Below are 15,982 nucleotides of genomic sequence, written 5' to 3'. Positions count from 1 at the left end.
GTGAAATTAGAAGAAAGAAAATGTCCCAGTCCTTATGTTCCATTACTAAGCCATAAGGCATCCCGCTAGGTACTTTCACCTAAATCTTCATAAGATCCTCACGACAACTCAGCAAACTTGGTCATATTATTCCCATTTCTTATAGAAAAACTGAGGCTCGGAGAGATTATACTACTTGCCGAAGGCACTGCAGAGTGCCCAGATGTCAGTGGCCATGTTCTGAGAACCACAGAGGACTGTCTGTGGCCGTGGACCAAGCGGTGTGGCTGAGACTTCAGTGCTGCAGCATTCCAAGCTGACAGTTAGCAGCACCCAGAGCACAGGTGGCAGCTTTGGAGGGCTTTGGGGAGGCAGGGGGCTTCCCCCTCCACCACACCTCCGGTGTTATAAGGACCCAGGTTCTCCTTCAGACACTTGTTTCTATCGAAAATGACCCTGACTGTGGGCTCTCAACATTTGGAATCTTCAAAACCGTCAGGAAAAACCAATGCAGGTGTGAGAAATACCCTTTAAAACCCATAAGTTAACTTACTGCATCATTTATTCATGTTGGTTTCATCTGCTGAGACCGAGAGGCAGTGTCCAGTAAGAAACAATCTTCGGTGGAGGTACGAGCTCAAGCTCTGGGTACAGCACCGTGGCCTCTGAATGTCCACAAAAAGACAGGGTGGCGCAGCGCCCAGCTCACTCAACCCCAGGTCCAGGCAGGAGAAGTCCTGAGATTGAATCCCAGCTTGATATTCACACACTGAGAGCCCTGGGACAAAACCCACCTACTGTATTCACGCTTGTCCAGTGAAGAGGCGAAGGGAGACAGTGAAGGTGCAGGTCCTTCTAATTCTCACGGCCTGAGCTAGACACACTCAGGGAAGGCTTCTATAAACTGTCCGGACCTTGCAACTTTTCCATCAAGCTCTTGACCTGATCAGACCTTTTGCAACTAAACTCTTTCTCCTGAAAGTGTCATCATCTTTGAGAAATGTGCTATTTAAAAAGCCACTACAAAAAAACAAAAGCAATTAAATCCAGAAATGCAATAAACTGTGATAAAGGTGTGTTCATTGGCTCCTGCTGGTGTTTATATTGCGATTTCTCTTCTGCCTGTCAGACTCATTTCAGACTCCTATAATTATTGAGGGCAACCATCTCATCCAAAGACATCCTTCCAGTTTAGTCTATTTGAATTAGCAGGTGATTTCAGCAACTTCTGTTCAGCATCCTTATTATTTCAAATCACATTATAAACCAGCAGGATGCAAAATTATACTGGCTCATATAGTGTTTCAAGTACTGTCTTTTCTGTAGACATGCAGGCAGCCTCACCCGTTCACCTTCTTCATCAGCTACAGGGTGTTTTCTTTCCCTTCTTTCACTCCCTCTAAACATTGCTTTGTTACCCTGCCTTGCCTGAGATCTTCTACAGCCCTTTGCTCATCTCTTAGCTTCTTCTCCCTCCAACCAGGAAAATATATGATTTGATTTATAGCATGCATCCTCAATGTTCAGCTTTTTGTGTTTTGATTTTTTTTTTTTTTTTGAGGTTTTGATTTTGGTTTTTGATCCTCGGCATGCATCTTAGTTTAACTTCTACTAACATCGTCCAGTATTTGACTTCTGGAATTCATTCTGCATCAAGAGCCTTGTTAAAGTGTAAGAGATGGAGTGGGGAGACTCTTGGTGCCAAGATATACAACTCATCCCCATCGCATGGCTTGCAGGCCTCCACAAACAAATAACTGCAACTTCCTTTTAAAATTGTTCTCTGACTTTTCAGTTTGAGAAACATATTTTTTTTTCTCCTAAGCTATAACATCTTTACCTTTATGAACTTTCACATTTATGCTTTAGTTAGTGAGCCCAGTCCAATGGAGGCCTCAGTGAGGGGCTCAGAAATAGCTCTTTGTTCAGTCATACATGACATGGTCAAGAAACAGATTACAGAAACACACAGCTCCTGTCCCTGCTGTGTCCTAAGTTGTCAAGTCCTCTCCTCAGGACCCCTTCTGCAGCTACCTCCAGCCTCCACTTCCACTGGCTCTTCTACATAGCAGTCAGAGTGATCTTTCCAAGAGAAAGGCTTATGTTTCCTGTTTTCTATTCAAAACCATTCAGTATTTCCCCTTTTTATGTGATAAAGTCCAAGCCTGAATATTCAGTGGAGAATGGAAACAGAAAATCTTTCTAAAAAGACTTTTCTGTAGGACATGGGGAGACTGGATGGAAAACTCAATTTGTTGACTAACACAGTCCACATCCTTTACAGAAAACCATCTACTTAATATTTTAATAATTTCACAGGGTATTAATAACCCCACTGGCAAAAAAGGAAAATGGGGGTGATCATATACATGATGAATGATATAGAAGTTGACCAAAATTACACAGTGAATAATGCAGTTAAGATTCAAGCCACATTTTCCTTATGTTAAAGGTTCAGCTCCTCCCACCACACCGTGTTAGAGGGGGCATACCAGAGTGAGTAGAAAAAAGGACAAACTAGATAGAAAAGTGTTTCAAATCATAAAGAAAACAAATGGGAATTGACCTCAGCTGAAAGCCAGCTAAGAAACAAGCTAAGAAAAACTAGGAATTTTTATGCATGTCAGATGTATTTCAAATATGATTTCACAGAGGGATTTAAAATTCTGAGAAATGTTCAGACTTGACTCAACAGCAAATTGAGAAACATGATTAGATTGTAAGTTTAGAAAGGTGGTATTGACTTATCAAAGCACAATTTGGGTGAGAGAAATCTGGATATAATAGATGTCATTTCTATCTTAGGTATTAGGAAAAGGAGCATGCCAGGACAAGCGTGTATGTCTGCATGCTGGCACTCACTTCCTACTCTCTGCAATCCGTGGACTGTAGCCTGCCAGGCTCCTCTGTCCATTCAATTCTCCAGGCAAGAGTACCAGAGTGGGTTGCCATTTCCTCTTCCATGGAATCTTCCTGACCCAGGGATCGAACCCATGTCTTCTGCGTCCCCAGCATTGGCAGGCAGATTCTTTACAACTGTGCCGCCTGGGAAGCACCAGGACAAGAGCCTAAGACAAAGCTGTGGGACTAGGAGACACTGACGGGATGGCTGGGGAGATGACGGTCCAGGCTGGAAGTAAGCACAGATGACAACAGAGGCTCAAACAGAGAGCCAGGCCAGAAGGACAAACCAAGAGACTTTGGCAGAACTTGAAGCAACGACAGGGCTGAGTTCCTCTTTCGGTTGGTGGGTTCATAGGATTTTATTTTACTGTTATTCTTCAGAATCCAGGAAAAAAATGCCATGTGTATGTTCCTGTATGCCTTAAATACTTCAAACTTTAAAACTGGGATAAAAAAAAATGTTGATAAATAAGGAGATGGGGACATGGGAGGTGTTTTGTCATGGAAAGAGGGGGTGTTTGCAAAATTAAACATCCAGTTGCCATGCCAAGATGGAAAGCTGAAGAGAAGCATGGGTCTAAGAGGACCAGACAGTCAGAGGCAGGAGAGATGGAGGTCAGAGAGGTGTCACTAGGTTAGAGCTACGGGTGTGGGGATCTCGCTGGAGTTGCCAAGATTTTCTACGTACGTGTTCTGTGTGGTGTTCAGTACCCTGGGTTCTTAAAACTATCCTGTCATTTTTTATTTCATGACAAATGATGGAAGAAGCTACTGAAGACAGGGAGATAAGTTTGGACGCTTTTATAAAGCATGACGTGTTGAGGCCAGGCTTGGAATAGTTGATGAGACACTGGAAACAAGAAATAAACTGAAGGTTCTATTGTAAAGGGGGAAATAACAATAAGTAATGATGGAAGCAAAGAGAACTTGTAGAAAAATCACATCAAAGGTTTTTCTTTGATTTTACTCTCCAGTAAAATCTTCCTGTTATTGATCTTTTCACATTCAATCTGCCAATGAAGCCATAGGAGTTCTCCTATAATGGAAGCAGTGAAGAGGAATGAAGATGTGTAGGTGACAAAGCTAAGATGCAATAAAAACACCTCCACAACACTAGCATGGTGGGAAGAGGAAATGCAGTTCTAGCTCAGTACCTTATCTCAGCAACACAATTTCAGCTCCACTGGCTACTGTAAAATGTAAAATAATCATTCATCAAATTGCTATGTATTAGTGGGCTTCCCTGCTAACTCAGCTCATAAAGAATCTCCCTGCAGTGCAGGAGACCCTGATTCGATTCCTGGACTGGGAAGATGCCCTGGAGAAGGGATAGGCCACCGATTCCAGTATTCTTGGGCTTCCCTGGTGGCTCAGATAGCAAAGAATCTGCCTGCAATGAGGGAGACCTGGGTTCAGTTCCTGGGTTGGGAAGATCTACTGGAGGAGGGCATGGCAGCACCCTCCAGTAATTCCTGCTTAAAGAAAACCCATGGACAGAAGAACCTGGTGGGCTACAGTCCATGGGGTCAACGGACACAACTGAGCGACTAAGCATAGCACAGCACAGACTGCTGAAAGATCATTTAGAGCAGTAAAAGAAATGAGCTCAGCAAATGGTGAAACATATACAAATGCTGTCAACAGAGAGGCCATAGTAATACCGTAATGTGGCAAATATGCCAAATCGATGGTGAGTCTAGCTGAATTTCTCTTCTACTGAGCTCCTTTTGAACTATCTCCTACCACCATCAGTGGTGTGTGCTTCAGGGAATACAAACACATTTTCATACGAGCCTGTGTAAAATAAAATTAGACAAGGAAAATAAATAAATTGCATACAATATCATCCTATATGTATCATGATTCTCAAGTCGTCACTGTCCTCCCTGTGTGAGGAGTGCACCTCCCTGCCCTGTTCACACTGGGCTTGGCCACGTGATTCATTTTGACCAACACAATGTGAGTAGAAGACACTTTCAGACTCAAAGCTTCAAGACTCAGCAGGTAGCTCTCATTTTTGCTATTTTTTTCCTCTGCCTTAAGACATTCTCATTAGAAAAATGGGGGCTGTTCTTTTAGACTGGGTCACAGAATAATGACCCATGATAGATACACAAGGCAAATGAGAAGTACATCTTGCTGCTATAAACCTTTACAGTTTGGGATCACTCTGTCTGTACTGACAGAAACAATCCTGAATTGTAAAGTCACTTCTACTTTATTGCTGGACATGGAGAGTCAGCTTGGTGTAATGGGAAGGCCATGAGCGGGACAGTTAAACAGCCTATGCTTCAATTCTATTTTAGCGACTTAACTACAGTTTCCCTTGGTCATTATTTAACCTCTCTGAGCCCTAGTTCCCTATCCAGTCCCAAAGTAAATAATGGTCTTTCTTCTTGGAAGGGTTGTGAAGAATAAGGTGTTACATGTAACACACTTGGTATACACATGTCCTCAATAATGCTAGCAAACGAAAAAAATGTGTAAGATGTCATATGTCTTTATTACTTACAGAAAAAGTGATCACATTTTCCTAATTAAAATCTGAGACAAATAAATATAATATAATATTGTAACTCAGGGATATGTTAAGACTCAGAATTCATGTTCTCTAATTTATATACCCAAAGAAAGGATCTGGAGGCTGTCATCAACACTGCACCAAGGAAGCTTGCAATGAAGTTGGGTAATTGCTAATCATATGGGAACTATCAGTAAAAAACATATGACACTATATATAATGTACAAATATCAAACATCAGTTACAGTAATAACATTCATAATAAGTACTTTTTATGTCAGGTATTATATGCAGTGATGTGCGTATATACTCCTATCTGTCTTCTATCATCTACATATTACAGATGAGGTCATTGTAGCTGAGAAAGAAAAAGCTCAAGGTCACAGGCTAGGAAGTTATGGAGTCTGCACACAAACCCAGGTCCAGCATTCTGCAAAGCTCTTAGCCACTGCCTCCCTTCATTAACAGCACCCTTGGCTGCCCTGGGCTGAGGCCTCCATCAGCAGTGAAACTTAACCACCCGGTGAGCTAGAGCAAGTTTCCTTCACCGAGGGAAAGTGCAGGAGCTCTCCACGATTTCAGGACTGCAGCATTCCCTCCCTGGCTAACTGAAATTTTAACAACAGCTCTCAGCAACTTTTTGCTTGGCAGAGGGAGGAATTCAAAGAAACAAGCAGAAGCCAATCTAAAAGGAAAAGAGGTCTGGAGGTGAGGTGGGAAAGAGTGAAGAACAGCATTCAGTTAATTTATCGAAATTTACCTCCCAGCTGAGAAGTGAACTCTTGTCACCTTGTGAAATCAGGCAAAACAAAAACCTTCCCACACAAGTCCCAGGCGACTGCAATATGCAAAGAACTCTCGCCCTTCATTGCCTGTGGCATTAAGCTCCGTCAGGAGAAGAAACTGGCATGACTCAAATGCATGGGTGCTCTGCCCACAGACTGTAGAACTATAAAAATGAGGGGAGTTTGGTAATAAGTAAACATTAATTAGCTTGTTTCTAGATTCCTGGAGAAAACCAATCAAACTTTCCCTTAGAACCCATCTGCTTGTCAATTTATAAGACAATATTTAGCCTGGCTTCACTTCAAAAATTACCTCTGTTAATGAAATGTAACAACATTTGCAATAAATAGCAATACAATCAGGAATAAAACTTTCAGTATTTCTCAATCGCAAAAAATGAAAAATTCCAGAGCCCTTGAGCAGTTGAAATTCACACCATTAATCACAGGAAGCAGTATCTCTCTCTCTCTTCCCTTTCTTGTTCCCTCCCTCTCTCGACCCACTCCTGGAATGACCCCCTCCCCCTCCCCAGTTATTAAAAAAAAGGAAGTACTTCACAGCATATTTTAAAGAACTGCATAGGGGCCATGGTGCAAAGGGTCCCCTAAGAAAACTGTTTTTCTTTGAGAATGCATTTCTAGAAGCTGGACAGATGCAGAATTCTGATATTTCTGAATACCAAAGCAACACAGATGTACGTATTTGCTTTCAACTCTTTAGAGACTGACAGAACAAGGATACATAAAGGCAATTTAGACCATTCAGAAAGGGCAAGCCAGAGATGAGACAAGCTTGGGGTTAAGGTGTATTTCTATTTCGCTATTCCTATGCTATCTATTTCGGATAGCTCCTACTCCAAGGTCCTCTGGCTTCCCTGATAGCTCAGTTGGTAAAGAACCCACCTGCAATGCAGGAGACCCCAGTTCAATTCCTGGGTCTGAAAGATCCCCTAGAAAAGGGATAGGCTACCCACTCCAGTATTCTTGGGCCTCCCTTATAACTCAGCTGGTAAAGAATCTGCCTGCAATGTGGGAGACCTGGGTATGATCCCTGCGTTGGGAAGATCCCCTGGAGAAGAAAAGGCTACCCACTCCAGTATTCTGGCCTGGAGAATTCCTTGGACTGTATAGTCCATGGGTCTCAAAGAGTGACATGACTGAGCAAATTTCACTTTCCAAGTCTTCACTGAACAGTGGCCTTCCTCCCAGGTCTTCACTGAGTAGTAAGAAACAGACAGGAAGGTATCACCTATGTTACATCATTTAATTCATCTCAAACATAAACTGAGATACTTATCATTTCTACTCTGCATTTTTTGCAAACTGGATAAGGGGGTATATTACCATTTAAAATCTCATCCAAGATCACACAGCAAATAAGTGAAAAATGTCATAAATTTAAACTAACACCAAAGTCTGTGTTCTCTTTGCTTTACAGTGAAGAATTAAAGAGAAAAAAAATAACCCGTCCCTTGTCCCTGCCTTGTTGTTCTTTGAACTCAACACTGCCAAATGAAAGTCTGTACTCTGCATTTCTAGCTGTCTTTACTACCTTGTTTAACAATCGATCCCCCTCCCGTATCTACATGGAAGACAAATATCCATATGCAATTAAGTTTGCTCTAAGTGAAAAAAAAAAAAACCAATTTGTTTTAAAATGCAGTTTCACTGGATGCACTGCAACTAATGAAGCAGACGGTGACTGCTTGCTCTCAGAGAGCTTGCCATTAAGTTTGGGAAACAGAGCATAAGCTTGTTCAACAATTAAGGACCTCTTCTAAGCCAGATACTGTTGGAAACTTCCAAGAACTGCTGAAAAGGTATTTTGGTTAAACAATATGTGCCATAGACACAGGAGAAGTAATGATAATATGTGTCATGTGTTTGACACTGTCATCCAATCCCATGTATAAGGAGGGATTCTGGATTTTTCTTTGCCCCTTCCTTCCTTTCTTCCTTCCTTCCCTCCTCTCTCTCTTTCTCTCTCTCTCTTTTTTAATCTGTTTTAAACTCACACAAACTTACTCAAAACAAAAACTCCAGAGACAACTCAGAGAGAGAATTTAATTAAATGAGTTTGTTTGTATCAGAAACTTAAACCTCTGGTTAACACCAGCCTAATACCAAATGTTGCATTAACTGAGACACATCTTCTGAAAGGTTGATTTAGATTCTGAAGAAGCACATCTTTTTGGTCTTCTGGGTGGAAGTTCATTTTACAGGTAATAAAAAGAAATGTTTCTGCATTAGGACAAACAAAAGCCTGGTTCTTCTAGAAATCTAGGAATGGCCTTTCTGTTCTTCCAAATGGTTATAAACTTTACAACAACATGAAACAAGGAAAACCTCAGGGACAGAGCAAGGCAGTGTACAGCGGACGGCGACCGGTGATCCTCCCACAATAAATCGGAGCACCGAATACAACGGACCTACACAATTGTTTTACTCAACAGATGGATAATGCAACAATTCTTAGGCCTGAAATGCAACATCAATAAGTAATCATGCATCACAGAATCAGTGATCTACACTCTGATTCTACTTATGAACCACTGACTATATTATTTATTTATGTTATTTACCGACTTACAATTGAAACCCAAGTAGTCTGGTGAGAGTGAATCTCTTAAGCTTATAAAACTGCTGAAGTCCAACACTACAGATAGCAATTTTCCCTCCTTTGGATTATATCCATGGCATTTAACACAAATGATTAAACTGCTAATAGCAGTTTTGCTCAGCAACTTCCACCAGCTTTTACTGTCTGTATCCCAAAGCCTCATGGGTGCCAGGGCATATCATCGAAAGATGAGGTGCAAGAACAGTATGGTGAATGTAAGGCATATATTGTGCCTAATTGGAAGGTTGAACTGTGCTTTTTAATGAGTAAAAGTCACACTTTCTGAAATGAACTATAGTAGGATTTTATCAATTTGTTTTCATTGAAGCCATTTTCCCAGGGAAGATGACTGAAAGCTTTCTCTACTTAGATCCACTCCAATGAAAAAAAGGGAGTGTGATTGATTTTCCACTATGTCACTGAGTGCCCACGCCCCGACCTCCTCTTTCTCAGCAAGTTGATGCTACTGAACTTATGGAGCTAATGAATTCATGTCAGCGGGCAGAGGCGGCTGAAACTCAATGCCTGTTCAACATCTAAGCTTCACTACAGCAGAATCTTTATTTACTGCTTTGGGATAATAAGTGTGAATAAAATGGAATGACAACCAGCATTCATCTCATCTTCATGACACGCCAGGCACCGCTCCAAGTCTCACACACATGCTACAGGGCCTCAGACCACATGAGGTTTGCACATGGACAATACCAACTCTCAGCATACTGGTTTGCTTCTCTGAGCCCCACTTTTCTCATCTTCAAAAGGAGACTGGTTATACTTACCTTAGTGTGTTGTTACAAAATCAAACTAAGATAATGGAGGGTTGATTCAGGTCCAGAAGCAGCAAACGCTTGTGATCTCCTGAGATAAAGTCCATCTTAGAGGCAATAAAAATAACATGTTTCACAGAGAACAAACTTCAGGTTCTTTCAGAGTCAGGTGGCTTCTTTGGACTCACAAACAGCTATGGTCGTCTCAGAAACAACATGCATAAAGCCATGTACTTATTCGCCAAATAGGGTGTAAAAGGAAAGGGCTGACTTTTATTTCAGCCCTTATCAAGTGCTAATTTAACATTTTACTTTGCTTATAAAATAGTATACGCACAGATTGAAGGGAACATATTTTGGCAGAAAATAATAAACACACCTCTCTGAAAAGAAATGGCATTAGATATTCCTAAAATCTCTAATTTTAGGGATGTCTTTATAGAGGGTCGTGGAAACATTTTAATGTCTGTGTTTTGGTTTTAAGTTTTAATTCAATTTTGTTACAATATTCTTTCCTTTATATGTTTTGGTTTTGTTCACCAAGAGGCCTGTGGGATCTCAGATCCCAGACCTGGGATCAAACCCATATCCCCCTGCATCGAAAGGTGAAATTGCAACCACTGGACTGCTGAGGAAGTCCCAACATTTCCAATAAATTTAAACAACTGTTTTAAATAGCAGTTTTTGCTTCAAACATAACTGTCCAACAGATAATATTTGCTCATATGTGATAAGGAAAACAAATCATTACCTTTAGTAGTTTCAAACTAAAAGTTTGAACTCCAAATCTATTCTGAGAACTTCATAAAGCTAAACAAAGACAAAGGTTAACTGCCTACCACAGCCCACTCACGAGCCCTCCCACCCACTGAGACAGATCTTTTCCCATCTGGGTAAACTTTTGCCTTTTTTTTTTTTTTCTATTTGTTCACATACAACCTTTAACGTAAACAGCTCTTCCCTCTGCTATTTTTTATTACCAATGCTATAAATTCCTCGAATTTTCTTTGCCAGTTGGACAACCTTTCGAAAGCTCCCCAGCATCTTCTTTTTCAGCTCCTCCCACACAGCTGGACCCGGAATGAGCACAGTGGGGGGAAAATGGACGGGACACTAGGAGAGAGCTAACCTTTCAGGAAAGACAGCTTCGGAGGGAACAGAGGCCGAATGCAAGGAATGCACATGAAGCCCTGTCAGTCATGAGCTGGGTGACAAACAGCTCTTGGAGGAATAAATAGAAACTGTAAACTCACAGGTGAGCTGTTCTAACATACACTGTATGAGTGGAGTGCAGGAAAACATGACCACCAAGGACTAAAGTCCCCCTTTTATTTTCAGAAGAAAACAAAGGGATTACATAGTAAAGATTTTTTTTTTCAGCCCAGCATTTCCTACACTATATTCATGGAACACTGGAGACCTGATGGGGAAATTTAGGGGGGAAAAGTCTGCTTTCAAATAATTTTAGAAAATGTTAATATTTTACACAGCAGCCCTTTGCATTGACTTCAGTATACTAACATGCAATGCACATCTCTAAGATGGGGATATGGCCTGAAGAGTTCCCAAACTTATTACAAAGTTAGGGCTGCTTTTCCCTTTAAAAACGAAACCTGAAGACACCCTTGCTTGTTCCATGGAACATTATTTAGAAAACATAGTCTCATATTCACTCTGGGCTATTTATTATATACATTCTATTTATTCTATATGTAGAGTCAGATTTCCCAGAGGGCAGAGATTTTTTTTTTTTTTTTTGGTTAGCAATTCCTCTGTCCTCAGGCCTATCATAAAGATGACACTCAATAAGTATCTACAGAGGTAGTGTTTTACAGCTTCACCTCTGGAGGTAGATGGCCACCTTCTAATCTTTCTGAGTTAGCTATCTGACAAGTGTGAATTTACGTAATTTATTTAAATTTTGAAGGCTCCAGCTTCTCATGGATAAAATGGGGACAAAAATAGCATTTTCTTCAGAGATAAGCATTTAATTGGGAAGCAATTTATGTAATGCATATAAAGAGCTTATAGCACAATAACCCACAGCTGGAAATTCTACAATAAATACTATCTTTATTGTAGTTGTTATTATGAATACATAATGATTTGTTTGAGTACATACAGTTTTTCAGCACCAAAACCTCTCTGGGAAACAGTCATCTGTTTCAAAGGCTATTACGTTGAATGCATGTTTAACATTATCTAATCAATGGATAAAAATACAATAATAAGGTGATTATAGAAGTCACAGTAAAGAGTAATTTTGCTGATGTCTGGTTACCTCTTCTTCCATTGACACTGGAAAAATATAAAACTGAGTAACAAAAACTCAAACAACTTTTTATTTCTCTCGGCCCCTAAATCATCTCTGTTGCTGAAATAGAATCAAGAATCACAGTTTGGTTGCACAGACTGAGAATACAAAGCAGGCAGAGGAGCAAGAACTCTGAACCCAGAATCCAGCTCTTAGTTCCTCCTTCACTGACTCCCCCTGAGGCAACCACACAGTATCTTTCCGCACAGTTTTCTCACTATCTCTACAAAATATGGATGATTTTTACAGGATTTCTGTAAGGGAATTGCCAATTAATAGTTGTAGTAGGAAGCTGGAAAATACAGGTTATATTAGACGTAGATTTTAATGCTGCGTGGTTTTGTTGTGGTGGTTAGGAAACTGTTGGAGCTGGAGTGGGGGGAATCAGTATTAACTGAGTCTGACGTGCCAGTCACTGGTTTTCATTCAAATTCCACCACAAAGATCTCAGACAAGGGACGGGATTCAGTCTTTGTTTAATAAACTAGAAAGCTAGCTTTCAGAAAAATTAAGAAAGTTGTTCAAGAACACCCAGACAATAAAGTCAGAATTTAAAATATCTGATGGACTTCAAACCCCTGTCTTTTCATTATACTCTAACATTTCTTATCATTACTCTCCTCATTCATTTCTCTAACACTTGCTCTACACCAGGGATTACCTTAACCTGAGGTTATTCAAATATAAGTTGGACACAAAGAAAATCAAAACCACAATGAGGTATTACCTCACACATTTTAGAATGCTATCATCTAAAAGACAAGAAATGAGAATTATAGGCATGGGAATGGAGAGAAGGGAATTCACATAACGTGGTACAGCTACTATGGAAATAGTATGGAGGTTCCTAAAAAAAATTCCTAAAAAACAAAACTACCATGTGATTTAGCAATCCCACTTTTGGGTACAAATCCAAAGAAAATGAAATCACTATGTTGAAGGTATATGCAATAAACCCCCATGTTTATTTCAGCATTATGTACAATAGCCAAGAAATGGAGACAAGCTAAGTGTCTTTGGATGGATGAATGTGTACACACCACACACACACACACACACACACACACACACACACACAGAGCGGAACACTATTCAGTCTTGAAAAAGAAGGAAATCCTGTCAGTTGCAACAATGCAAATGGACCTTGAAGGCACTAAGTGAAATAAGTCAGATGGAGAAAAACAAATACTTGGCCACTTGGGTTATTCACTGCAGAACTGTTTACAGTAGCTAAGATATGGAAACAGTCTAAGTATTCATTGACAAACAGAATATTAAATTTCCATTAAAAAAAAAGAATGAAATCCTGCCATGTGTGACAACATGGATAGACCTTGAGGGCATTGTGCTAAATGAAATAAGTCAGACAGAGAAAGACAAATACTGTACAATCTCACTTATATGTGGAATCAAAAAAACAAACAAACTCATAGAATTAGTAAACAGACTGGTGGTTGCCAGAGGCAGGGTGTGGGGGTGAGGGAAGTGAATGAAGGTTAGACTACAAACTTCTGGTTATAAGTTGAAAACTTTCTGGGGATTTAGTATACAGCATGGTAACTATAGTTAATGATACTGTATTGTAAACGTGAAAGTTGTTAACAAAGTAGATCTTAAAAGTTCTCACCACAAGGAAAAAAACTATTTCTCATCACAAGGAAAAAAATTATAACTATATAAGGAGATGGATGTTAACTACTTAACATATCACGGTGATCATTTTGCAATACATACATATATCAAATCACCTGAAACTAATGCAATGCTGTTGCTGTTTAGTCGCTACCCTTTGGACTGTAGCCCGCCAGGATCTTCTGTCCATGGGATTCTCCAGTTGTCCAAGAATTCTCCAAGAATATTGGAGTGGGTTGCCATTTCTTCCTCCGGGGGATCTTCCCAACCCAGGATCGCACCCATGTCTCCTGCATTGGCAGGCGGATTCCTTACCACTGCAGTTACATGTCATATATGTCAACTATATCTCAATAAAACTAGAAAAAAGTATGATAGTGTTTGCCCTCAAGGCTCTTATTCCACCTCATCTTTGTGCAGTGCTTTCTGCAATGTTTAAAGTCCTTTGTATTATATCTTCTATTTAGAATAACATCTAATACCATGAGATAATACTGATTTTACTTGTCATTAAAAATCTGTAATACTTAACTTGAAATCTATACAAAAGTCCCAAATTAATAACTTATACCTAGTGTCCATAAAAATACTTCTTAGGAAGTATATACCTATGAATATATTTTCTGTATATGTGAATATATATTTCAATTATATTGTTATTAACAAAAATTTAAATACAAATCACAGAAAAGAATTGGTCTACAATTTACACCTACTCAAGTGGCTGGATCCCCAGAATTCCATCTTGCTTCCTTTTTGCATGGTTATACAGAATAATCTCAGTCAAAAGTTCTAAGAAAAAGAAAAGACTAACTATCTGTTTTGAGGATGTGGATGAGAAGGTAAGGTGGTGGAAGCGAGCAAGACAGATGACCTTAAATTACACTAAAGTGAAAGTGAAGTCGCTCAGTCCGTCCAACTCCTTGCAACCCGTGGACTGCAGCCCACCAGGCTCCTCCGCCCATGGGATTTTCCAGGCAAGAGCGCTGGGGTGGGTTGCTGTTTGCTTCTCCAGGGGATCTTCCTGACCCAGGGATTGAACCCAGGTCTCCCGCATTGTAGGCAGCCGCTTTACCGCCTGAGCCACCAGGAAGCCCTAAATTACACTAAGAACACCCTGCAACCCCTGCCCGTACCCCTAGATGGCTCCCAGTGCCAAGCAGCTCCTTACCAGCAAAAGCTGCCCTAAATCTCTTGCTTATTTTAGCTCATTTGGAAACAGAGTCAGACAGAAAGAAGCAAGAAAGTCCGGTCCTTTTGTGATTTCATAAATCATCAGACAAATGTGCTGTGTGAAGAAGGAAGGTAGAACACGCCCCAACTGCTAAAGGATGTGTCACCTAAATAAAGCACAGGCGCCTTCAGTCAAGGTAGCCTCCAGCTGTGTCCGAGTCTCTGCGACCCTACAGACTGTCCTCCGCCAGGCTCCTCTGACCACAGGACTCTCCAGGCAAGAATACTGGAGTGGGTTGTCATGCCCTCCTCCAGAAGATCTTCCTGACCTCAGGACTGAACCTGGGTCTCTTAACGTCTCCTGAATTGACAGGCAGGTTCTTTACCACTAGAGCTGTCTCGGAAGCCCAGGAGCCTTCAGGGTAGCCCCAATATGAAATAAAGAGGAAGTTAATCAGCAAGTTAATCAGTTGAATGATCAGTGTAACCCTGACCATATCCTTCCTCCAACCCCCAAACAGCAATGACATAACAGTCTTGCTGATACATAGGGAACAGTAGTTCACGAAGTGTGGTTCTCAGACCAGCAGGAAGGGCGACGTCATTACAAGAAATGCAGATCCTCAGGCCACACACCAGATCTACTGAACCAGAAGCTGATTCAGCCCCTGGTGCCTTAACAAACCAACCAGGTGATCCTGACGCACACCAAGGTGAGACACCACCCGCCTAAGAACGCTTCTCCAGATAAGAATACCGGAGTGGGTTGCCATGTCCTCCTCCAAGGGATCTTCCCAACCCAGGGACAGAACCCTCGTCTCCCACATTGTAGGCAGACTTTTTTACTATCTGAGCCAGCACAGAGCCCAAGAACATTTACGCACAGGAGCAAAGAGAAAGTTATCTAGTGTATTACCCTGAGTACTTTTTTAATTGGGAAAGAAGAGGAAACGACACTAAGGAAGCTCCTAACGTGAAACAGACACCTGCCATGCCATTCATTATGCAAAGCCCCATTAGGTGCGTTAGGACACACAACCTCAACATGAGGAGGTGATCCTCCACTGAAATTACTGTCAACAGTAAGCCTCCTTTGAAGTGCCCTCCATGGTTTATTTCTAGGTCCCAAGATGAGGCCTCTGTCTGCCTAGGAAAATGGTCCTTCACCAATTACTTATGCTGGACTTGAGCGCAGACCCTGTCCTTATTTTTCTCCAAGTCAAGACAGAGTAAATAATTAAAAGAAAAAAAAATTTAAAAAAAGAGGATGCCATGTATCAAGCA

General features: G+C 40.9%; 1 protein-coding gene across 13 annotated transcripts in view; it reads right to left on the bottom strand.

Annotated features, from left to right (window-relative positions):
* Positions 1-15,982, bottom strand: part of DLG2 (discs large MAGUK scaffold protein 2) — a 2,233,668-nt gene that overhangs the window by 1,461,645 nt on the left and 756,041 nt on the right. The window lies entirely within an intron of this gene.

The sequence above is a fragment of the Odocoileus virginianus genome, chromosome 28 (assembly GCF_023699985.2).
Source record: "Odocoileus virginianus isolate 20LAN1187 ecotype Illinois chromosome 28, Ovbor_1.2, whole genome shotgun sequence".
Classification (NCBI taxonomy): Eukaryota; Metazoa; Chordata; class Mammalia; order Artiodactyla; family Cervidae; genus Odocoileus; species Odocoileus virginianus.
Note: the sequence above shows the minus strand (reverse complement) of the source record. Positions and strands in the feature narration are given on the sequence as shown.